This window comes from Taeniopygia guttata, chromosome 2 (assembly GCF_048771995.1).
Source record: "Taeniopygia guttata chromosome 2, bTaeGut7.mat, whole genome shotgun sequence".
Classification (NCBI taxonomy): Eukaryota; Metazoa; Chordata; class Aves; order Passeriformes; family Estrildidae; genus Taeniopygia; species Taeniopygia guttata.
The window spans coordinates 45,167,204-45,193,619 of NC_133026.1; the positions used below are offsets into that span (position 1 = coordinate 45,167,204).

Here is a 26,416-nt window from a genome sequence, read left to right on the forward strand (position 1 = left end):
TGATTTCTGAGTAGGGTTAGTCTTAATCTGCTATCTCAACAGTGGATTTGGACTGGGATCAACCCCCATCATCTGACAACAGGCCAGGTGTGTCTCCCCTGCCAAGCTGCCCTTTGCAGCTGGAGCAGCACCATGGCCTCGCAAAGCCGTGGTGGCTCTCCTGGTCTTGTAGCCTGGACTCAGCGCAGATGGGAGCTGCCACATGCTCCCAAGGAAGAGTAGTGAAGCTTCAGTTGTGCCCAAAATTTTCTTTATTCTTTTTCCATCCATGTGGACACTGATGGCAGGGAAGAGAGCTGGCCTGAGCTGTTCAGGAGTCTCCTCATATCAGGAGAATTCCTTCCTTGCAAATTGGACGTTAATTCTCTGCTGAGTCACAGGTATCCCACTCTGACTCAAAATTAGCAGGGCACCCTCCATGTTGGGATTGAGAGGTGCCACAAATATCCACTTATTTGCACTTAGCACTGATGAATAGCTTAGGTCAGAAAGGACCTTCTTGTCCAGTTCTATCTTCAGACCGAGATCATGTCTGAACAGACATTGTTGGAATGCAAGGGCTGTTGCTGACCTGCCTGTGAGCTTTAGAGGGCACAGACTGGATACTGAATGACAGGAGCAGGATGTGTTCAGGTTCACCCTTGAAAAATATGTGTCAATGCGGATACCACAGAGACTAGAAAAAGACATTGCCAAGCCTTTCCTGGCTCTTGCATTAACATTAGTTCCTCTTTACCTGGCTACCATTCAAAGCATATCCACCAAAGCTTTGCTGTTGCTGCTCAGGTTAAAGCCAAATAATGGAGGACCAAGCTACCCAATTGACCCACCACATCCCCCTGCCTGCTGGGAGAGTTGAGACCTGCAGAGCAGGATCTGGGGCCACGCGCTCTGTGAAAAGGAAACCTGCTGGAACCTGAGATGGCTGCAGCCCTCCAAGCATACTTAGGGGTTTACAAGTCAAGCTGGTGTTAAAAGATGAGTGTAGCTTAAAGGCTTTTCTTTTTTCTTTCTTTACAGTTCAAGGATGTGTGTAGCTAGCTAGTTAGTCAGTATCCATCCAGCCATCCTAGGCTGTTATTTTTCACGAAGACCCAGACATCTGTATTTATACAAATACATACATATATCTGTCAATATTTTTGTTACCTAGCATTTATAGGATGCAAGACACCTCCCAAAGCTAAATTCAGCATACTCACCATTTATACATTCAGAAACATCCATGGTACACATTAGAATATGCATCAAGGCTTTTGCTATTTCTACTGTTGAAAGCTACATTCAGTCCACATTAGTCTGATCACACTGTTTTGCACTTGCCCGTGGGCGTCTGTGCTGCACATCCTTTGCTCTGAACTGCTGGAGGGTTCTTTTCCTCTCATTGCTATCAACTGCAGGAGAACCTGGTGTGCTGGGGTGAGTGGGGGAATTGTGGGCGAAGGCACTGAAGCTTTACTGACACTCAGGCAATCTCATCCCTGGCTCCCCTAAAGCAATCAGGGCCCAGCTTGGGCTAAAGCACAGCTGTGCAAGCAAGCACAGGTTCAAAGTGCAAATAAATACATGCTCGAGGGCTCCCTGTAGGGATGGAAGGTGAGCAAAAACAAAGGTAGAGACATGGTAAACATACCCAGCCTGTCTGGAAGAAAGAACAGGTTTGCATAGGATGGGGAGCTGGGAGAACATACAGTGCATTCTGAACTCTGGCAAGTCATCTGATGCTTCTCACAGACAGAAAGCACATATTTATTTAATTGAGGTGGGAGGGAGGTTTATATAGCCAATACTTAAGTGTTTTGACTTGGACATAGCCTAATTTAGTCATCTCCAAGGCAATCACCAAGGTATTGGAGGAAAACTGTGGTAATGTCAGTGAATGAGAAACCACCGCTCTTACATCAAATCTAGACTCTTCCTCTGAATCTTACATGTTGTCTGTATGTGTACACTTCCCCCCTCACCCCACCTCTAATGTGCATATCTCTGGTCTCCTAACAGCAGGCACATGGCATCAAAAGGACAGTGCACAAACTGGGACGAGTGATGCTGTTGTTGTGGGTAAACCAAAACTTGCGTGAGGTGAAGATGAATATTTTCAGTTTTCCCAGATGTACAGTCATTCAAAAAAGCACAAAAGAAGAGCACTGATTTGAGATGAACGGGTTTTTCTATAGAGACAGATGGGTCTTGTTACACAATTCCCTTTCAAATGGAGGCTCCAGTGTGAGGACATTTTGGGACCCCAGGTCCTTTGACAGGGAAAGAGAGTTCCTGATCAGACCAGCAGGGACTCCCTGTTGCATTCAAATGTTGGCTGTGGAAAAGCAAAGTGAGTGAAGTTTTGTTTTGCTTGACTGAGCTTTACAGTGCCAGTTATTATTTTGAAAAGTGAAGAGATACCTACTACATCTCCTGGGAAAATGAGCAGCAACTTGCTTTGGAAGAGACTGCTATTATGGTGAAGTTCTCAGCTTAGCTCTCTATTTTTGACTTTATGTATTCACGTCTGCATGAATTTCCCCTGCAATAACAGCTTTGTGATTAAATGACTAGAATAAATGGTTTCAGAGCATCTGGGAATAGGCAGAACTGTAATTATTCATTTATTGATAGATAGTAAGGCAGGTATTGATTTATATAGGATATTAAGTGCTCTGGAGAAGAGGAATGAAATATTATTAGTATTTTAAAAGAGGAAAATATTGCCACCTTGTTTTCTACTTTTAAGCACCTGTGGGGAGCATACTACTTTGCTAATGTTAGACCATTTGAATGCTTTGAATTATTTAGGGATTTTCAGTATAGGCTGATGCAAAGGTAAAAGCCTGTCTGTGATAAGTTAAATTTGTTAAAAAAACGATGTCTTCTTCCTTATGGTCTTTATTGTTAGTCACTTGTGGTTCTTGCCTAAAGCAAATACAGCCAAGCAGAGAGTTCAATTAAGAAACCTATCTGTCTGCCTGCCCATATATCTGTTTGTCTCTTTCTCTTCCACTGCGTGGATGATATTACAATTGCTAGACATTACATTTTTATAATCTTTATTTCAAACTAGGCTCTCATAAGCATCACATTTCAGGCAAAATATACCATTATTGCTGTTACAGTGAAGCACTAGCTTTATAAATGGAAGGATGAGAAAATTCACTTAATACGTGAGTGAGTTCCTGTGGAGCAGAAGCAATGAAGCCCAGGAAGGGATTCAGCCATGTGGGTTTCTGATGCCTAATAGCAGCCGAGCTCTTGTAGTCAGTCCTGCAGAGGATAAGCGAAGAAGGGCTTCCTTCTCTACTTAGTCCTGTATTTTCACAAAACCTGTAGGGATGAGATATTTCTGAAAACTCACCTCTCTGTCAATGTGCCTGAAAACAAAGGGCTTCGAGAGTTACCAGGGAAGACTCACAGATGGGCACTCAGGCAGGCTATGTGAGCCTAATTTGTGAAGGAAAGCGCCCTAAAAGTGGATCCATAGTCCTTGAACCCTGTGTGCAAGAGCAACTGTAGCACACCCTAGAGGAGAAGGAAGAGGAGGGATGCCATGGCATGCACTTACCCCAACCCATTCCCAAAGTGCAGCAGCACATTTCCCGGTGTGTGGGAAGGTGCCTCTGGCCTCCCCAAGGACATCCTGTAACCTACAGGAGAGGCAAAATTACGGATCTCCAGCCTGTCTTCTCCTCATTACGCTGTCCCCTCTGCTCATTCAATGGCCTCAATAAACACTTCCTCATCTTCCTCCAGGTCTTCCCCTCCAGAGTGCTACCAGTAATTCTCAAATTAATAGTAATTCCTTCTGGTAGAGGTTTTTCCCCTTTAGTTCCTATTTTAAGAGTTACCATATTTTTCCCAGATCTTCCATGGAGCAGCAACAGTGCGCCACAAAACTTGCTTTGTTGGCAACCTTTTGCTATGTTTAATCTCATTTGTGGCTGCAAAACAAAATGCTTCTCATACTTGTCCTCTGGTGATGAGTATGTTTCAAATGCATCACTGATGCACTAGGATTTGTAAAGGGACACATTTCTCTCCTCATGGTATATTAGCATTGGCAAATAGGGGTGGTCACTGCCCACCAATATGAGTGTGCCAGAACTCTCCTCCTGCACAGCATTAATGTTCAGTAAGGCCTTCTTTTCATCTCTTTTAGCTTTCTCTTCAGCCTTCCAATTGGAGTTGTTCAAACACTTTTTTTTTTCCTTTTAATTTTTTTCCAGAAAATGGGCTATCATATACATGCAGGTCTCAAAAACTCCAAACGTTTGCCTCTTATAGGCAATATTCACCATTTCTCAAGGGGGGAAAAAACGTAGGAGCCAGAGAAAGATGAAGTGAGTGCTTCCCAGTTTGAACTAAGTATATATGCACAACATAAATAACTTTAAGCTCTTAAGGGTCTTAGGGTTTAAAGGTCTGATCTGTGCTTCTATTCCCACCAGTGCTGTCACATGAGTGTTGACATGTCTGAGGACAAACTCTGCTTCTCAGATTGAGGATTGGTGTATTTTCATTTAGGCCAACCACCCAACCACCAGGCTCATGGGCTGGTGGGTTTTCTGTGCCAGACCAGTTGTAGTAACCCATGTGGACCATACAAAGGCCAGACAAAAAACATCTGCTTAAACTTCTTCCATTAATATGCTTTGTTTTGAGACCATCAGCTCTGCCTCTCTGCCCTTGAACTGGAGTAGGAGAGTCATGACTGTAAGCCAAGCCCCAGCCATTCTAAGTTAACAAGCCCAAGTAAATGGGAAGCATTCAGCGCTTTGGACTGTTTTAAATAAATCTGCCTAACCCCATACCCTTGGGGACTATTTAAGTGAGAAATCTTCTTTACATCCCATGTGTGAAATGATGGGGTAGTTTTGCCCGAGCTAAATAGCATCCAGCTGCAGTGAGCTGAGAGGAGCAAAGCCTCACAGCACTTTAAGCCACCTCCCACAGGTATGTGGTTTAAATTGGGATAAAGTGGCTGCTGGAGGTCTCTCTCTCTTTGTTGAGGGAGCTTAGGTGGTTTCGTCAAGCCTCTATTTCTTTGGCTAAAAATTGCATCACACAGCCAGGAAGCCATACCCGGTCTTGCACAGGAATTCAGGCCCTAAATATTGAATGATCAAATACTCGAGAGAATATGACTCTGAGCAGCTCATGAAGAAAACATGAATCCATGGATATTCATCAAAACTGTGAAACTGGCAACTACAAACCAAGGAATTCAAGGCAATCTTGCGTCAATCATAGATCAGTTGTAACTGAGTTATAGGGCTCCAACAAGGCAGAAATTTTCTTGCTCATTCAAACTCCTATGTACAACCTTAATGTTTTTACAACAACTGATTCAGAAACAGCCATAAACACCATCAGTTTCCCTAGTGTGTTAGCATAAATTAGAATATATTAGCCCAGATGACTCCTAAAAATTGTCAGAATAAGATTTCGCTACATTTTATCTCAAGATCTGGAAATTTTGGCAAAAATTGAAAAGAAACTGCAGTGAAATACTTTTTCTAGCAATAAAGAGTGAAATAATTTTGGAATTGCATGCAAAATGCTCTTGGTGCTGGTTATCCTTTCAGAAGTAATTTTCCATAGACACTTCCATGGAAGTACTTTCATATCAAAACTCATAGTCCTATGGATTTTTCTTCCAAATTAGTTCAGATAAATATAAAAATATTTTGAGTCACTGTGTAATATTTGATGTATAGTCTCTCTGTCTACCTGGAAACATGAATAGCTTCTGCATCTACACTGTATGCTCTCTGTATGTTTCTGTGCAAACTCCTCCATCTTGACCTTCCTTTTCGTTTGCAAGTCAGGATATTGATACTTTCCACTTTTTCTTTTCACTTGCTTTAAAGATATGCAAGCAGAAGAGCAATCAGCAGCTCCCTTTAGTATAGCTGATTCAAGTTTCTGATCCAAGTTCATTAATAAAAAAATGATTGGTGATTATTTCAGATGAGTGCCTGACAAAACTTGTATGTGCTACTTTTGAACGTAATGTAAAAATACATTTTTCACATCTTGTTTCTTAAAGTTGCAAATACAGTTCACTTCCTCCTCTTCCCAAAATGTTTTAGAATATACTTTTCTTTACATAGGCTTTCCCATTTTTTCCTCTATCTTACATTCCCATGACCTAAATACTCTCCAGAAAGACATTATGTCTAAGGTCAGCTAGGCAGGAAAAAGAAACCCTGAGAACAGCCACAGAAGCTGCCTTTACACTCACCACTTCTTCCAACAGCAATGGTTAAGTTTAGTAGCAATCTATTATTAAAGAGACTGGGACACTTCAGTCTGGAGAGAGATGTCTGGGGCCAACCAAGCTGGACTACAGCAGCGTGCTGCTATGAAGGCACAAATGGCTGGAGAAGGTATAAACAGAAGGATTATTTACTATTCTTGACAGTGCAAATGGGATACCCAGTGAATTAAGGAGTGGATTTAAAACAAATTGAAAGAAATCACCAGCAGAGCCTTACACTGGGAACTCATTGCCACAGGATATTTAGATGGCAAAGCTATAAACAGGTTTGACAGTTTATTGCACGAATTTGAGAGGGTAAGATTGATTAAACATGATAAACAGAAATGAAACTATTTATGTCAGAGGGGAGATGAACAAATAATGGGTATTTGCTATTTCCCAGTATTTTATTCTGTGTCCAAAACTCAGGGTGGGTTTGTTTTTGGGTGACCAGGCAGCAAATTTTTTACAAACACACACAATTAAACCATGAAGCTGGTTGCTAGAGGATGCCATGAAGGCCAAAATCAAAATGTATTCAAAAAGTGCTAGGACCAATTGAGATCAGAAAAGATTCTTGAGGCATGTTAAATGCAACAATACAAAGACATACTTGAGTTCAGCTTGTCAGAGGCTGGAAGCCTATAGCAGAAGAAGGATGAATCTGAATTTGCCCTTTTCTTGTACATTTCCTGAAGCATCTGCTCTCACTGGCTGCCAGAGACAGTTTTCTGGGTGATTTAGTCTGACCCCTCTGGATGTTTTGCAGGTTTGTATCCAAATGATCAGTAGTGAAGCGGCACTTGGATTGTGCTCAAAACAAAAGTGATGCCGAAAGGCATGGAAACAGCAGAGGTAGTTGACAATCCTCCCGCAGCCACGGCTTGTTTGCGGGCTCAGAGCCATGACAGCACATCCCTGAGCGAGTGTTATAAACCTAATGGACCTGGTCACTAAACGCTGCAAAAATCTAAGTTTATCTAGTTTTGTTTGCTTGTTTACTCTTTAACCAAAAGTTTTGGCTGCAAGAATTACACAAATGTGAGGGGTGTTACAGCCGGGTTAAGCCTTTGTGAGAAAGACAGTCTAGAGGCATCTTTCATTTAACACAGCTGTAAGAGGCATTAAGCATGTGTCACCTCCCCCTCTCCAGCTCTCTGCAAAAGGCAGCCTGGGTGTTTTTTAGGGATTTGTCTGCTCTGCACAGCAGTGCCTCGGTCGTGTGTTGTTTCAGGGGTGTGGTGAACATGCTTGTCACTGTAGGGAAAAAAAGCTAAAGGTGTACAGGGAATAACAGAGTGAAAAACAAATAGCAGAAGAAAGTTTGAGCAGAGTCTGATGGTTTTGGCAGAATATTGGCATCAGTTTTGGGTGGAGGTTGTGACAAAAGGAGGTTGAGAAAATAATATTTTTTTGCTGTTGTTTTGGCTCCTCCTGTGCTTAAAGAAGCAGGGCTTTGTACAGCCTTCCAAATAAACACAACTGCAGCAGAGATACCTGATTGCATCACCCATCTTTCCTCCTAACTGGAATAAGCTAGAAGAGTTTGAATTTTCATTAACCACTCAGCCTAGAGGGATAATAAGTCATTTTACAGAAACCAGAGAGACAGGCAGGATGGCCTGATTCTGTTTGCAGTGTGATGCAGAGCGTTTCCACTGATCATGAGGAGGTTTGCCTTCTTGTTTTTGTGGTGCCTGAGTTTCCAGTGGTGAAAGAGAGACATTTGGGATGGCACCAAGCTGCACCAAGAAATAATCCCTGGGTTGGAAATGGGCTTTGTGAAACAGCATCCATGCATTTTTCAAGAGGACCCTCATGAGGCAAACCAGCCTTAAGTCGTTTTTAAAGTGTGGCAGGCAAAGTCTTAATTCATGTTATTTTAGGAACAGTTCTGTCCCCAGATCACCCAATTTTTGTGCTCCTGAGTCTGCAGAAGTGTAGGTTCTGGCTAGTAATGGTGGATAAGAGTGGGGATGAGACTGGTTACCCAGCACAGCAAAACAAATCTGCGTATATCCAAGAGCATCTCACAGACATTATAGAAGGGGTGAATAGAAGAGGTACCCCTGAAAAGGAGCAGTTCAGGAGCTCTGCCATGTGAGTAATTTTATTCCTGCAAACAGAAAAGGGAAAAAATCCCTACTCAGCTTTGTAGCTGAAACAGAGTAACTGACTCTCCCTACTTCTTGGCTTTTCTTTTTTTTTCCCCCCTTCTTGTACATAATGTGAAAGCCCGTTAGGCCCAGAGCTCAGATGTGGGTGTCTGCGAGAGAATGGCAGATCCAAGATAGTAAGTGGAGGTGACAAGTTCCCAGTAATATTAAACATTAACACTGAATATTTTGTTGGTATTTAATGCCATGATGTTTCATGTTACTGAGCAGAATCAGAACATCCCCTCTCACCCCCACTGTTTTGTTCCTTACTCCTCTGCTCTGTACATTCAGAAGGCAGGAATGTGAGATGCCAGCTCCTTCAGGATTCAAATGGCTTTATATAAACCAACAGAGAGGGCAAGTTTATGAAGTGGAGACAGGATCTAATTCTGTACTCAGGTGAGACTGACTTGAAGATGAGGAGTACTTTGTGTACGAGGTGGGCATGCTTATGTATGTATATATATATGTATGAAGCTGAACACAAGAGAAATCCTGCTCATTTAGAAATCAGATGGTGGCAAGCAGCTGAGGGGGAGAGCCTGAATTTTAAAGTGATCTTTTAAAATGTTTATGTATATTTTGTTGCGGCTGGAAATGTCTGTTTGTACCTCAGGGAGGTTCCTGAACTTCCCATGCTGGGGACCAGCTGGCCCAGAGGAGCAAAATTATTTCTGCTGCATGACAGGAGAAGTTTTATCAGGGAAGCAGCTGCCCCGAAGCACCCAGTGCTCTCTATCTCTGCAATTTGAGTGAATGCTGGGTCCAGATCTGCTCCTTACATCCATCTTGCCACCAAACCTGCCCTAGCTTTCAGGACCTGCTTAGCATGCAATTTGGATTGACTGATTCATTTTGGGAATATCTGTTACAGCAGTGAAATTGTTGCCCTGACTGGGAGCCAGCTTAACCCATTGAGAGAAGAGTTTTCCATCAGCAGCCCTGGCATGGGATGAGGGTGTGGTGGGAGGGCTGGGACCGTGGTACAGGAGCACACCCTGCATCCTGTCCCACGTGCCCTCTTCTGCTGCGAGCATGCCCTGCTGCATGGGGAGAGCATGAGCCAGGAGAGGAAACATTCCCCTCATGTATCAGAAATATAAACAAGGGTATATTTACCAACAGTGCTGCTTCCAAAAGACCAAGCTGTGCTATTTCTCCAGGAGGGACGTCGTGGAGGACCAGCTCTGCTGCTGGTGGGGGCTGATGTGCTTCTGCTGAGCTCATTTGCTGTTGCCTGATAGCAACAGGCTGATAGCAACATCTGAAGAGCTGGCTGCTTTTCAGGTGTTGAGAAAACAAATTTTCATGCAAATACACACACCCCAGCAGATGTCCACGAACAGACCCCCAAACAGCAAGAGAAAAATCGGGATGGCCTGGGAGAATGGCAGTGCTTCCTCACCCAAATGCTCCTGAAGTCCCCTTTCTCATCCATTCCCTGATACTGCCAGAAGCTACCCTACTTTTTGTTCACAAACATTTTTTTCCTCCAGAATGTGCCACCTGCTGATCCCAAGCTTTTATATGAGGTGCAAGGTGTCCATACTGGTGGCCTGTGCTCAGCCTTTTGGGGTCAGGAGCATGAAAGCCATGTACCAGAGCAAGCTCCAGTTTGATGGATGAGGCTGACTTCTGTTGGACTTTGCAGCACAGGTAAAAAGGAATGCACCAGGGCTTACATCAGCCTTCAAGTAAACTGTTTTCTGAATGCTCACCTCAAAAGGCCAGCTCATGTCCACCTCGTAGGATTCTGTGCTGCAGTATGCTTCTCCAGAACTCTGTGTGCCCTGGCTTTAAGCAAGGGGCATAATGAAAGACCCCCAGGGGATCAGGCTGTGTAAGAGGAATGCTTCTGCTGTCCCTGAGACAAATGGGGAGAGGGTGGGGTGAGAGAAGGGGGAAGGAACCTGCTGGCACATTGTGCTGTGCAAGGTCTGCATATTCATTGTAAACAAAGAATGGCAGGGCCTGAATTTCTATTGCCTCTACCCTGGCAATGGTGAAGCTCTTAAGCTTGGTAGACATATCCTGCCACCCCAGGTAAGTGTTACTGCAATCAGGATGCAGCCTGCAGCAAATCATATCCTCTCCAACTTGCCTTCTGTGGTCTCTAGTTCACCTTTCAATTTACACTGTAAATCAAGATTAACCCCATTAAGGCAATGGGCACATACAAGCATAAAAGCTGTGTAAGTGGAAGGTGAATTGGATCCAGTGGTGTTATGAGGATGTTATCTGATTATTTACTATGCTGTTAAGTAACAAGTGCTATCCATGGCAATACCAAACAGCGATGGGGGCTGGTGAGATGCACAGCAATTTACTGTTATTGTTTGTACACTCTACATTTTAGAAGAACAATTTAGCCTCTTTTTTTTAAGTTGCCATGTTGGTGCTCTCTCTTGAATACAAAAGATTACCATTCTGCTTCTCACATATTTTTCTTGTCTTCTAGTTGCTTTTGTGGGGTAAGAGCTCTGTTCTGAGGGTGAGCAAACTTTCTGAGAACCACAAGCAGAAAACCAGTTAGGCCTTGAAAGAGTTTTAAGAAGTGGTGATGCCAGTAGATTGCCTGTGTTACACTGAGGACAACAGATACCCTTCCTGGCATATTTTTGTTGCAGAGCAACATTCGGATTCTGTGGTGGCCACAGTCTAATTAAAAATCGGTAAAGATGCAAGGATACAATAAATGGGGATTTACATCTCAGGTTTCCTTCTTCACACTTACTGCACCTCTGTGTCTTGCTATGCCTGTAGCAGCACATGTTGATTCACTGGTGGGCAGGGGAGAGGATGTCCCAGCCAACGAGAAGCAGAACCAGCCCATCTCCAAAGTGCTTGTGGGGTGACCCCACAGCATGGCAACAGGACAGCTCTGAAAGGGTCAGCCACCATCCTCATTGGCTGCAGGGTAAAAGTGCTGGCAGGGACAGAGGATCTGGCCCTGGGAATGGGGTCAGAGCACTACAGAGACTTAGGACTTTCCACACAGGACACAGCTGTAAGTTAACGACAGTGGTTAACCTGGCAGTGGTTTGTGTGCCCATTAAAATGAAACCCTTTCTAAAAGCATACCCTTTCTTTGCTTTTTAACCTAGCAGGTTGGAGGGAAACCTCCGAAATATCAGTACTGGCTCCCTGAAGAAGTCAACCACATTGCTGCTGGGCATTCCCTTCCTGGACACCCTTGCTATTGCCCAGCTATGTGCTAAGGTGGAGAGAGGAACTGGTTTTGGTCAAAAATTAACCACAGATAACCACAATGATTAGTTTCCAGTTGCATCAGTACCCTGCATGGAAGGACTGATGCTAGCTGCCCCAGTGCCTGGAGCAGAGCTGTGCTGCTCCTTGCCCCTTGGTGTCTGCATCTTGCAAGTGAAATGTTTTCCTCTGGATGCCATGGACCATCGCATCTCCCTGAGACTGATTCTCATAGAGAGCATAAGGTCAAATTCATGCAGTTTTCCTGTATCTTCACTGCCTTTCTGTATGTTTGTTTACAGAGAGGCTCGTTGTGTTAGTGTTTGTCCTCTGAAAACAAGACAGAAGTGATGGCACAGGCCACTGTGTTGCCACTCGTGCTCTGTCTCCTCATACTCATTGCATGAAGCTAACTGGGTCATTTGCTTTTGGTAGCAAGGTTGTTTTTCTTCCCCCTCAAGTAAAACTGGCTTTTATGTAAATAATTTTTGGACCAGCTGCACTGAACTAATTATCTGGGTCATTCAAATTTCTGCTTCTAGAAGTAATTATGGCCTTTGGGAGTATACTGTATAATACCGATTTATGATTGGAGACTGAGAGTCTTCCTTATCTGCATGAATACTATAAAGCAAAGTTAGCAAATCTTCCTTACATCCTCAGGGCCGCAGAGCGCTCCTCTTCGGCGCACAGAACTCCCATTCGGTCTAATAAGCATCCCCCTTCTCCCCTTCCTCCACATGCACGTACTGAGCACTCTCGGGCTGGATATAATCAGCAGGCTCGGGTCTGCCATTTGGGACAGCACTCCAGCATCCAGCTCCTTTTTTTCTGCCTGAAGCTTTATACCCCATTACCTCTTAACTGGGGCATCAGAGAAAAACAAGGAGGAAACTTTACAGAGAGGGCAGGGATAATGTGAAGGGATGAGTAATTGGGAAGACTGGGTTCGCTCACATCCGCTGAGGGAGGAATGAGTTTACACAAAGACACAGGTGTCCTAGATTCTGTTTGCTCTGAGACTGCAAGTCTGTAAGCTGCCTTACCTGTGCAGGAGGGCTGTCCTGCACCGCTGGCAAAAAGGGGACTTCAGTAGGATGAGGAGAGTGAGAGCAGAGAGCAGCTCGGGCCACATCTCATCGTGAAGGGGCTCAGGGCCAGGTTCTGCCCCAGAGGGAGGAGAGCAGCCTGGAGCAGCCTGGCAGTGCTGCATAATGAGGAGCAGAGTGCTGCTGTACAGCCACTGCTGATTTCTCTATCCCACAGCTAACTCCCACGCCGAGGAAAGCTCATTTAGCTCTGATCCTCGGGCTCTCACTAAGAACAGGGACCAAAGGGCCAAAAGCTCAGAGCTAAAATAAAGCTGTCTAACACCAGGCCAGAAGAGGACGTTAGCCTAAAGATACAGTCAAAATCAATTCACAGATTGGGCAGAAAGTGAGTCAATATCATCAGCTTTATATTTTTTAAAAATATTAATTATATAATTCATACAAAATATGTAGTATATATTCATACAAAAACAGTGGTAGTATAGCATATTTTTATATCACTAGACATGAAGACAAAAATAAGCAGACTCAGAGTACCTCAAGGATTTTGAGTTTATCTTCAGTTTATACCTGCATCTCTCTGCAGCCTCTGTCTTGACACAGACACTCTAACTATCCTTTATTCTTTACTTTTTTCCAACTACTTTGTCCCTGCTAACTATATCCAGTGGAAACAAACTATAAGGTAGGAAAAAGTACCAGACTGCTGCCATCCCAGTGCTCAACTTTTTGTGTGTTGCAGCCTACTGTAGTCTGTGTCCAGCTTCATTCTCTTGGTGGAAGCATCTGTGCTTCTTCTGAGCCCAGAGCCACAGGGTCCTGGGTCCACAGATAAGTGCTCTCAGATGTTTCTACAGTAAATGCTATTAATTATAACAGCGAGCAATAATGGTTCACAACTCAGAAAAATCACTGTCATTAGCTGTTGCATTTACATGCCACAAACATTAAAACTGAAAAGAAATAAAAATCCGGTGTAAGATGATCAGAAATTGATGACATTTTTAAACAAAAATTTTCTTTTTCTAGCAGGTCACAATTAGACAGGATGAAAAAATTTAGATTTTTCAGTTTGAAAGTTACGGGTTGCGCTTACTGACTGAGATGTTCTAAACTTTTTGGTCTTGCAAAAAAAATCCAACATCTGACTACTTGGGAAGCAGCTTTTTTATTTTCTCATTCAGAACTATTTTTTGTTTAGAATCTTCCCCTTTATGTGCAGCTAAGCAAGTTTTAAAACACTTGATAATGTTTTAAACAAAAGTAAAACCACAATGTCAATCAAGTAAGAAAAAACCCCATCTGATCCAAAATGAATGTAGGTGTTTTTTTGACTCACCAGAAAGTGTTGATTTTTTTCCTTTTCAGCATGACTGAAACCAGCTCTTCTCTTGCTTTCTCCTGATTTTTTGGGATTGGCAGCAAGCCAAAACCTCATTTGCCTAGCTGTAGAAGGCATCGTTACTCATCAGCATGGTTAGATGGGGAATAGCTGAAAAGTTGGGTGCTCCAGAGATCAGTATTAGACCTGAACTTATTTAACATTCTCACTAATGATCTGAGATCATATGCGTACTCTTATATTATTTGTATTCATTGACAGCACTCAGATTCAGAAGGTTGTGAACCCCAGTGGGGAGAATGGGAGATTGAATAAATGGACAGAAGATTAATATCCTTTCAAATTGATCCAATTAAGGATGTTCATTTCAAAAAATGCTAGTTAATAGAGCTGAAGAAAATAGCCCCAAATGCACATGTTAGCTAAAAAAACCCACTCAGCGATGGTGCTCAAAAAAACAGGGGATACTGAGTGGCCACAGACTGGAAAGGAGCCTGGACTGCAATGTAATGGCAAAATGCATCTCACCTATTTGGGCTGAGCAATTACTACAAATTATTTCAAAAATCAGACAGACTCATGGGTAAAGGTCCATCAAATATTTTAATTTTCAAAGTTCCTGATACAATCACCAGGTCAGAGGTCAGGAGGTGCCTACAGACTGCCAGATACCATCAGGAAAAGCTCTTAGTTTTTAATTTACCCTTTCTATGTGCTACTTCAATTCATCTGGTGCAAGCCATTGTTAGGAACACTCGTATAAGACCCTTCTGGTTTAGTCCAATAGGACTGCTTTTATTTCCCTGTGAACATCCCTGTTTCCTGCAAGCTGAGGGTTCATCTTCAATAGGGGATCAGTAAAATCATGCTCATATGGTCGGCCCAAACCAAGAGAGAAGCAGAGCCAGAGATGGTGGCATCCCATGAATGAAGTAACCTGTGACCAGTAGCAGAACAAACTGCAAAAGAAAAATTTTAACACTGGGAGTAGCCAGGGCTGGAGGAAGACACCCTGTCATTACATGTTCAGACCATTTCTGGAATCCCGTAAAAGTGTAAGCGGTATTTGCTTTTGACTGCTTTACTGGAAAAGCAACATCTAGAGCAAGCAACCAGCAAATGGGTTTAATAGGCCTTCCCCATATTTAACCTCTCCAGTAGTTGTCTTCTACCTTTGATCTTGCTCAAAATCAATGAGCTCCCCTAATCAATGAAGAACAGTGCACATAGATTGAAGGCAGCCCTATGGGATTCTTTGAAGCTCCCAAATGTCAACTGAAACATCGTAAAAACTTTTCCGAGAGTGTTTATTGGCTCATCATTTATAATGAGACTGGTATAGAGAGTCAAAGATACAGATCATAATGTCATAATGTGTTTGTAGCACAGATCATAATGTGTTTGGAGCACTTATGTAAGTCCTGCAGAAGGCCGTGAGTCAATATTTCTTATGGATGCATAATTGATAGCTGAGAACAAGGATCAATTTTCCAGTGAGCATGGGAGGAGTGCTTACTCACCTTTTCATAGTTTTCATGCCTCCAGGATCACTTCAGCTTTAAACAATAATCTGATGAGGGCTTTTCCCTCACTTTTATTTTTTAATTCTTATTCTTTAAATTCCAAATATCCTCTTCTTTCCTTCTCTGTCATTTACACTAAACCAAAACCTTTTCATCTCAAACTAGTTGCCTCAATTTTTCCCCTGAGCTGTGACTACTGAATGGCCTTGTGTGCCTCTGATGTGACCACCCCTCCATATCCTTCCCAGGAGCTAACGGCAATGTCACTGTGAGTACTGCCTGTCAGGAGATTCCATAAGAGATGTCCCTAAACCAGTGCCAAAGTCCCCACTCAGTGGCAGGGCAGATACCCCCTGGGTGACAGGCTGCATGTTGTGTGGTGGCAGCAGGCGCTGAAGTCCTCTGCAGGGCACAGACACTGCTCCCTCCCAGCGCAGCCAGGATTTGCTGGGGCAGGTAAACAGAAACAAAGAAGAAAATTATCCACTGAAGAGATGAGAACATATTCTTATCCTGAATCATCACACTGCTTTGCACTTGCCCATTTTGTGTGGAGTTGTGATTTTCTTTTATGGCTGGGTCTAACCCAGCACTACTGGGATGCCCTTAAGATGCCAAGCCCCATTACAGGTTAGTAGCTTCAAGCCAACATTACTATAAATATGATAAAATGTGCCTCATGTATAGGGCACAAGGAAGGGCCAGAGTGTAACAAAGATCTGCAAGGATAGAAAGGAGAGTTTTGCTTCCCCGTGTGCTGTGTCTGCCACTCCAGCTCCTGTTCTGCAATAAGCACAGGGGACAGTTTCCAAATTGCAGGAGATCCTGAGACTGCTTGGAACTAGCAGTATGTCTTTATCATGACTAATGTTTCATAAATCTTAAGCCTAAAATAAATGGTGTGACAGTCCTGAATGTCAGGAATCAGGAGCTATAGCAGTTTGTTCACAGAAACTGTGTATGTGCATTCCAGAATGTAGCTGGCAAAACCTCTCTATTATTTGTTCTGGCTGTGCAGTGTTTATACTTTTCTTCCTGTTTTTGAAAATAAAAATTATTGTCTCAGTGGCTAGATAAAATATTTCTCTTGCAAAAGAAAGCACTGGTTGAAGAGAAGCACTTTAATAATTTTGTTTTATTTCTTTCAGCAAAGGAGAATAGGAGAGATTTCTGGGACCTTTCAGATTAATATTTAATGAACTACCTGAGAAAAGGTTTCAACAACAAATGGCTGAAATGGGAGATAATGTGGTGTGATGCACTAAATGCACTTTGGGAGTGAGTTAGTTCATACTCTCTCTTCCACCCGACCATTACAAACCAGGTAGGGCCAGCTCCTAACAGCCTGAGTCTCTGCAGCCAGTATGAGACATTATTGAAGCCAACCACAAAACAAAACAATTGTCTCAGTCATTGGCCCTCCAGAATTGGAGTAAATTTGGCGACAAGGCTAAATCCTTATGGAGTGGACTGCAATTAGTCATGGGAGTGAGCACACCAAGGCTGGTGAGACTCCCAGCATGAGTGAGAGGGAGGGAGGGTTCCTGACCACAGGAGCAGGTGCTGCAGATCCAGGGGGAATGTGTCCTCCTGGGACCCTCACTGCTGCACAGGAACCCCTTTTCTCCAGAATGCTTGGCAGAGGTATTGTGGCAAACTGAAAGCCAGAGCAAGGAGGTGGTGTGAGGTACAAAAGTAATTCTCTGGGTCCATTGTTAAATCAGAAATACAGCAGGGGTAAAAGATAATGAGGTTATACAGAGTGAAAATGCAGAGGACTGTGTTTATCAGTTTGTACTTTTTTCTACTGTAAGACCCCATTGCATCCTGTGAGGGCAGACAGGGGCAGATGGAAATTCTCCAGCTCCTAAATCTGCCAAGGAAGCAGCTGAGAGAAGTCTCCTATCAGGTTTATTTTCTTATTTTCTGAAATAGTCCACATTTTTAGTATGACCTTAGTTTATGCACCTAACCAAAGGCATAGCCAGGTTACATTCCTTATGCCCAAACTTCCCCTAAAGACACACCTTATCCTCATCATTGCTGTCCATTGCACTGACACTGACAGTAGGCAGTATGGCTGCTATTGTCACCTATCACAATATCATGACATGTCATCCATCATGATATACCAACCAGTTCCTCAGGCAAGCTGAGGTCCCCAGAACTCCATGTTTTCACTGAGATCCACAGACAGCAGTTGACATCAGAATGGCAGCTGAATGCCACCAATATTGACAACATTTTGTTGCTGCTGCTGTAAATTAGAAGCCTGAAGCATTCAAAGGCTGTCTGAGTGCAAACAGTGTAAGTTTGCACCAAATCACAAGTGTAACTCATCAGTGTAATAAGCCAAGAGACACACATTTGTAAAGTTTTGCTGCACATAATCCTTGTCTCATTTCCTGATGTCAGAGGGGAAGGGCACAGACATTCCCTTCTGTAGCTTGTGCCCAAATGGAAAGACAGGGCATGGCAGCTCACCCACAGCAGCCATTGAAAGGGGCTCTTTCACCTGCTGTGCCAGGGGATCTGCTCTGGCCATAAGGTCAGCCAAGCTCAAACAGTGTCCTCAGCGGATGTGAACTCTTACCACTTCAGTGAAGCCAAAGGATGAGGTGGTTTTGCATGAGACGAGAATCCACCTCCTTCCACATTCCAATTTATTACAATGATTTTGGATAAAAACAGAGGGAAATTCCCATAGTCAGAGGGGAAATGTTTTCTTCTCTATCTCTTCCACTGCCAGTGGGCACTAGCAGCTCTCTGGCCAGACAGAAAGGCAGTGATTTAAACAAAAAATACGTGTAATAATGATGTGTTTTTTCAGTCCACAGATTGTGTTCTCCAGTGCTGACAGAAGAACTGTAGATTGTATATTGGCAGAACCAAGGACCATCTGCACTGATTTTTGCCAGTAATTTCCCAGTGCTCCTGGCAGAGGAGGAGCTCTGGGGATGTGGTTCATCTTACAGGCGGACTGTACACCAGATGTCTTCTCCCACGCTTTTCACCAGGTGCTCCAGCTGCACAGAAGTGTTGGGTGAGGAACACCCACAGTCCCTAAAAAGATTGATGAATCTCTATAGACCAAGAGAGAGGAAAATTTTGACATCTGTGCCCTCCTGAGAGGCCAGAGGTGGAAGGCAGCAGTTGCTGTAGATATCAGGTGAATTATGATTTCAAAGGAAGTTCATGGGAAGGTCACAGAGCAAAATCAGAAGTTATTTCCACCACAGAGAGTGATGAAGAGGAGCCAGCATTTCTTTCCTCAGCTTTTTCCTTCTTCACAAATGCAGGAACTAATATTTTTTTTTTCCCCAGGTTATTGTTACAGTAAATCCTCGAGACCAAAACTTTGGAAAAAACCCACTCTGCCTCTTGGGAAATTTCCATGGCAATCGTTCCTTCAGTCTCCTTGTGCTGTTGGCTTGGTTTGAGGTGACATCCACTCTGGTGGCTGTGGAGCGGCCCTCCCTTTCTCCATGTCAGTTCTGATTGCAAAGCCACATCAAGCAAACCAGAAGACCAGCAGCTTCCATGAAAATATTCCCACTGACTTCAAAGGACTTTGGGTCCAGCCTCACACAGTGGTCAAACCCTAGACATAGCAGAGCAACCAAAGCAACTCCTGCACATGGCTGCAGCTGCAGGCACACATAAAAGACAGAAGAGACACATGGCTAATGCATTTCAACTCAGACTGCACCCCAAAATACTTACCCTTGTGGTTGCAGATGTTGTACCTCCAGATGCACATGTGCATAGAAATATACACACATATATGTATGTTTTGGTGCATTTAAAATAGTCTATTATGTAAATCATGAGATTTATGTCACCAAAATGCAGGTCTAAGGCAGCTACTGTACCTTACAAAGAATCTTCATAAAAACATTTTCATAGTGGCATTGCTCAGAGAAGCTGGTGGAATGACGACCTGGTGCAGAGACAGCAAGGAATGTCACAGCGAGTTGGTGACTCAAAGGCAGCCCTTGCCCCTGTGCCAGCAGCACAGAAGGCCATGGAGCCACACCACTGCATGCCAACTGCTGGTGGAGACTCTGCGGTCCAGCAAAGGGGCTGCTTTGGGGCTCTTACCTCTGGATTTGGCTTTAACTCTGTTTAGAGGATATATTCCATGCAGGAAAGCTCCTTACTCTGTGACAGTGAAGGGCATTGCATCCTAAAAATGCTGCAAGCCCCTCTGCAAAAAGCAAAAAGTACACATTCATCAGCTACACACACATCTGTGATTTTGAAAGGTTTAAAAGGAAAGAATTATAGTGAACTGAACTGGGAGATATGTTCATTCTGAGTCTATTATGGCAGTAGCTCCACTGCAGGTTTTATACTAAGAAATCTGGCTTAGCAGTCTGAAGCACCAAAATGAAACAGATTTTTTTTTTTTTTTTTTTTTTTTTAATCTACCAATCAGTTTATTTTCAGGATAGAAACTTCTCTTTGAGTTTTCAGGGAACTATCAGAGGGTGCTTTGGTCACTGGGAAGCAGAAAAAGAGCAAATGTTTTATACCAGCCACTCTTTCTCACTGCTGATGCAAAATCATGGTATACTCAAAGCACTTGTCTAGGATATAGCCATGCTCCAGGAAACTTTATGTAGAGTTATTCTGCTTGGGGAAAAATATGAGGTTGAGGTTTAGGTCTGCATCCATAGTGAATAAGATATGATCATTTTTGTATATTCCAGAATTTATGAAGAGGGGGAAAAAGAAGACAGTAAATGTGATGTGCAAAGAATAGGGTATGTTAATTGTTTTAATGAATGTTTCTTTTTCATTGTGGTGCGCTGTTCCTATCAATATTGTTGCAAAGCAGTTTCTCTTTCCCTGATTTGTTGTCAAAGGTAACAGTTTCATCCATTTCTTTCACATCATTTGAAGTTGAAATCTTCCATCCTGTGTCTACCAAGTTTGGCTGCTTTTGTTTGTTTTTAAGTATTGGAAAAATTACTTGAGCTTTCACATTTGACATAGGATGACTGAACATTGTTCTTACTGGCTGGCAACAGCTCCTCATAACAGTGACTTGTGTCTCAGGAAACAGGGAGTGCTGACAGATATCTCCACTAAGGTGTTTAAACTGCAGTACAGAAAATTGGTTCTCTTCAAATACATCAACGGATAGGGGGTCTCAAAGAAATAGCTTGGGGGAAAGGAATATTTAGTATGATTTTGGATAAGATTATTTTCCTACTCTGTTTTCTTAGGAGAGGTGCCAAATACCAACCCAGCCATGAAGTTCAGACCAGAAGTCAGGATACAGCTCTTCCCAGCTGGTACAATTTGCTGTGTGAACCTGGCAAAGTCAATTAACCTACCCACTAATTTTTTGTCTGTAAAAATGCAGATGCTTTTAAAAATGAATGATTGAGCCAAAGTCCAGGCACATTAAAGGAAAGACAACGGTTGGCTGAAAGATCAGGCTTGTAAGTCTCACGGGTGTGGCGAGACATGATTCAATAGCATTTGCAAATATCTCTGAGGTTCTCAAATGTAGGATGATCTGAGCAGGTAAAGAATTCCAGTGACAACTTCTAATGAATGCATACCTATTAATTCTATCCCCTCCCCTCCCTTTTTCATGTCAAAGTAGCAATAAGAATGAGATTTAAAGTATTTATTGAGTGGTTGAGAAAGCCAACCTTTGACTCTGTGCCTTAGAGCAGTGCCTGGGGCAGGCAGTAATTGTGCAGAAAGGCACTGATAGCATGTCTTCTTATTGCTTAAGAAAAGTGCTTTTCCAATTTGCTTTGTTCACTGCGTTGCTGTACCAGACACAAGATTCACAGCTATAAATACTATGAGCTATATATAAATACATATATATACACAGAGACTGTGACTCAGACACATTACCAGCACACTACAGCCCAAGACAGTACAATTGAAAAAATAAAGAGAAAATGAGATTTCATAGTTTTTAATAAATAGAGCCTGATTCCAAAATCACTTTTGCAGGGCTTGTTCGTATGAGTAGTCAAACCTAGTGAGAATAGAGTGGCTCATAAGTGCAGAAATTTGCACCAGACCTGTAAATTGAATTGTATATTCAGTAGGGTTTGGAGTTGCATATCATATTGATTTTTCAAGATAAGAATAGGAACTGAGATTGTAGAAATTGTATTCATATTTTCAGACCTTAAAAGTTTTGTTATTTATTGATTGATGGGAATTTCCCAGTGTGCAGTGATTGCCTTTGTGCTACAGACTCACTCAACCTGTCTACGGTCCTTCAACTGAGATTAACAAATTTGGTGGGGTTTTCTGCACCTTGAAGAATTCCAGACAATTTGGAAATACTCACTGAATTGACCAAAGAAAGATGGATCTCTGTCTCATCCATCATGCTGTGGGGTGGGCTAGTGGATGCACTTCAAGTTCTTTTGAATCTGCACATGAGGTCGTGTTCTTCCTTTTCCTGGCTTGCTTTAGGTTAATTTCTACAGTTAGGGACTCAATGTACACATTTGTGATTATACATCTATATACACTGTCATCTCCTGCTATATAATTTAAACCCACAATATATAATTAAATGGTTTTTACCCCTGTGTCTGACAATAAATGTGAGAATAGCAACAGGAGACAGACATTAAAAGCTATAAATACATTCAAGATAAACCAATTTAATAATATAAATGCATTTCTGAAGCCATACTCCAAATATTGTAGTTAAAGTGTCCCATAAAACAGAGTGAGCCACATACACCATTTGACAAAGTTTCTGAAATGCAAGCAGATTTTTACAACTTCTTGTTACAGTATTCCAAACATTACTGTGATCTTAATTTCAGAATAAGCAAATGGAGTTGCTGGTCTTGCCCCTCCAAAGGCTATTTAGGAGAAGCTTTCTGAGCTTACTATATAACAAACAACAGGGGTAAAGTCAATCAGTAATGCTTATCTGCTGCCCACTTTGAGAGCCCTCAGATATGTGTTGTCAACTGAAGTTACAAATAGATGTTTCTGAGGAAAAAAATCTGGATTTCAAGCGCAGCAAAGAGGTACAAATTCTGTTCTCAGTGAATAAGGAATGGCTCAATTTACTATACATTACATCAAGACATAAAGATCAATATATTTTTTCTTAGTTTTCCTTCGTGCAGTGTATTGCAAAATTTGGCTTCACTTCTCTGTATTCCAAGTTCTGTCTGAATATTTCAGCAACCACAACAAAAGTATATCTTTATTGCTTGTACAGATCTATTTGCAGCACAACTCTGAAAGAGCAAGAGAACTAGGTGACAAATACCAGCTCTTCTTTCTGAGGTGAGGTGGACAAGAAACAGCGTAGTTAAGACCCACCCAGCAAAGAATCGTTTTGCCAAAGAGCAAGGAAAATAAGAAAATCCATAACGTTTGGTAACCACTGTCTTGGAGACATCAAAATTAAATTTATGGATTTTTTTTTAAAGTATGTTTGGTGACCACATGAAGGCTTCTGACTGGCCTTTCAAGCAGCATGGCCATGGAACCACTACGTTGAATATATAGGGTACTGTGCATGGTGATCATCACAGCATTGTCATGCCCTCTCTGACTGATCATGTTATTTCAGTGGTTTATAAGCCATAAGTTCAGAGTCTGAAAGGGCCAAATTGTAGCATTCAGGCTGTGCTGACTGCCTGGAATGACTTGCCTTTTCTGAAGATCTCAGAGAGCTTCAGGCTGAGTACAGCCAAGCCTTCATTTCCTAACCCTTTGCTCCCCATGAGAAGTACAACCTAAGAATTTGGCATGACAGACTACTGCCTTTTTCTAATTTATGAGCAGATTTATGAGCCATAGGCTAAAGATGCTCTAATGGGTGAAAGTCATCATTCAACAGTCTCTTATCATTGAGAACAAAAATCAGACCTTCATTGGTTTTGAACTGAGACTCTAGAACCAGCTACAGTACTCAGGCATTCAATAATATATCAATATTTTAAGTCTGGATGATACCAAAATAAGTGATACTCTCTTGTTTGATAGATATATTAGAGGAGGTGAATCTTTTCCTATTTCTTCCCAATTTTCTCTGTCTTGACAAATGCATGGCAAGAGAGAATCCATGTTGCTTAGCAACTCCTTAGGATGCAGAAAGAAATCAGTCAATACAATTCTGAATTAAAGCTGCAGTGACCCACAGAAAATTTTTCTAGAGAAAAACAAGAATAGCTAAATATCCTCCATCTTTATCCTGAAGTCACATTAGCTCATGAGTCAAACTCTTTAAAACCAAGAATGATGGAGAAAGATATGTCTGAGGTGGAAGAAGGGGACTTATTTATTGTTGAGGTCTTAAGAGAAGGAACTCATTTTAAATTCTAGCAATGCTGGTTTTTTTAGTTAAGGCTGAGAGTGGATTTTTCCATTTTGACACAAATCATTCGTGAGCCAGTCATGATTTCAGTCATGGGAGACTCTGGATAAATTTCTCCACTTGTTTGAATTGTTGTTGATTACATTGGTATTACATCAATCATCTGATGTGGCACCAAAACAAAGAAAGACAAGATTATTACTGTACGTAAGGTTATGCATCCAGCTGTCAGCAGAGCACTTGCACCAAGCCTTCAACAGCGGAGGTAAAGTACGGTCCTCTTAGTCCATGAGTGAACACACAAGCCACAGAGTCCTCTTTCTGGTGCTGGAGGGTTGACTGAGCATTTTCATGATGTGTTTATTCACCAAACATGACCAGCAATCCTGCAGAAATCAACAAGATGATCAGGGTTTGTGAGCATTCCCATCAATGCTAACAGGTTTCTGAGTATTCAAAACTAGTAATAAATGTGACTTCCTAGAAATCCAAGAGAGATAAATTTAGCTCCTTTACTCACAGTAGTATTTATATACTAATTTAGTTTTTTTTTTATCACTTGACCAGAATTCATCTGAATTTTCAGTAATGCAGGATTTGGTTGAACTTGTCAAATAACAAAGGAAAGTAAGTACATGAGGAAAGAGTTGCTGTTTTCATTCAACAAATTGCAAAGCACAGGCTGACTTAGCAGCTACTCTTTGGAAATTGCAACATGCAAGAAAAAGTAAGAGAAACAAGTCTCATGATCACTTTTCAGACCATCTATTGCTTTCTGTTGCCAAGAAACAGACAGGAGAGAGCTTTCTCTCTCCTTTTTCTCTTTGGGACAGCATTAGGATTATTAAGATCACTGCTCCTACAGTAATGCTTGTGTCTCTAGTTGCATTACAATATATTAATATGTCTTCTAGTTTCCTGTGAATTTCTAAGGCAGTCCCAGTGTTAAGGTTACTTTAAGCAGCCTCATTGGCTTCAAGGAGTGCTGAGGCTTTATCAGCAGTGGTTGTCACAGTGAGAAGCACCTGGAATAGCAATTGTATTGAGTGTCCCATGGCCATATTAATATATTTCATATTTCATATATTACATTTGTCCTCATCATTGACACTGCTCTTTTCTGTGACACTTCTACTTGTGTTAGCTGTGAAGATCACACTTTGCTATATATGACAATCAGGCACAGGCTATACATGGTGTTAAATGGATTTATACTGCATTGTAGTACATCTGTCATGTTTATACTGCGTGTAGAATCATGACATATAGAGAGGTTACTTCTGCTCTATGTGCAAGCTATTCAGCTATAGTTATCAGCCATGGATAATATAGAAATATGTTATGATATTAATAGAAATACTGTGTGATCTAACTTAAGAGAAATATTTTCTCCCTGGTATCTATCAATATTAAAATAGTTCTGTAAGAGAAGTGAGATATTTGTCTGTTTCCATATTTACATATGTTTCCAGGCCTGTAAATATAAGAAGCTGCCTTTCCCATTGATTCTTGAATCAGATACACAAGGGAGACAGTCCCTTGCAATATCATAGTTTCCCTGATCTGAAAGAGTATAGATGCCTTCATGGTGCTGGGGGGTTTGGAGATGATTCTCACTACATGGAAACTGGCAGGGGACCCAGGGCCAGGGACCCAGGGCCTCCAATACACTGAAAATGTGTGGTGTAATATGGAAGGTGTAACCCTGGAGAGCATAAAAGCCACCCTGTAAATCCAGCCTTCTCTTTATGTGGAGGAAACAGACCGAAGCTCTCCAGGGATGTTGACTCACCTGCTTCCCTGGACAGCCTCTTCCAGTTCTTGACAACCCAGGAAGTTACAGTCTCATTCCCGTGGGATCCGCATGCCAGCATATACACACAATGTACACACACTTCTCCACACCAGGGCCAGGGTGTTCATACAGCTTTTTGTTCCCAGCCAAATAGGTGTTCTGCCACCATTCTCAGGACAGGCTGCTCACTCTGGGATTTTCCAAGGGTTACATGGGGAGGAGTTTCCTTCCTTGAAACTACTTCACATCACCTTCAAGTCTGCATGGAGTTAAGCTGTGGCAGACACTGGCAGCTGCGGGGGGACGGACATGATGCTAGAATCTCTGCCTGTGCTTCCTCAACTTTCCCTTCACAATTAGCGCAGGAGGCATCAGGAAAGAGAGATAAGAGGCTGCAAATTATCCAGTGAGCTAGGATGGTTTTCCTTTCTTGGTGCTGAAACAAATGATGCTTAGTCTTCTGGTTAATTTGAAGGGGCCACATCTGGAAGTGTGTTATACAGCCTCAGCCTCTGTGGTGATTTACTTGAGTAAACACCTCAAGATTTAGCCAATAGAAAATGTGCCCTGCATAGCTCTTTAAGAACCTAATCAGTCCCTTCTGGGTCAAATTCAAGTGGCTAATACAATCAATGTATTTATTTGCAGCAAAAAATGCTAAAGAGGCTGTAAGATATATAGGAAATATGTTCTGGGAAAATAGCATTGTGGTAACAGTACAAGGAAGAGCCTGAGCTGGTTTAGATGCATCCTAAT

At 42.3% G+C, this 26,416-nt stretch overlaps 1 long non-coding RNA gene across 2 annotated transcripts; it reads left to right on the forward strand.

The window, feature by feature from the left end:
• The first annotated feature begins 8,526 nt into the window (after positions 1 to 8,526).
• LOC115493715 (uncharacterized) lies at positions 8,527 to 25,300 on the forward strand. Of its 2 annotated transcripts, XR_012054618.1 has the most exons (3): positions 8,527 to 8,811; positions 9,909 to 10,068; positions 18,861 to 23,348. It is a non-coding gene; the product is annotated as an uncharacterized lncRNA (long non-coding RNA). The 2 variants fall into 2 exon arrangements; XR_003958630.4 differs by lacking the exon at positions 9,909 to 10,068 and having other exon boundaries at positions 18,861 to 25,300.
• The last annotated feature ends 1,116 nt before the right edge of the window (positions 25,301 to 26,416 follow it).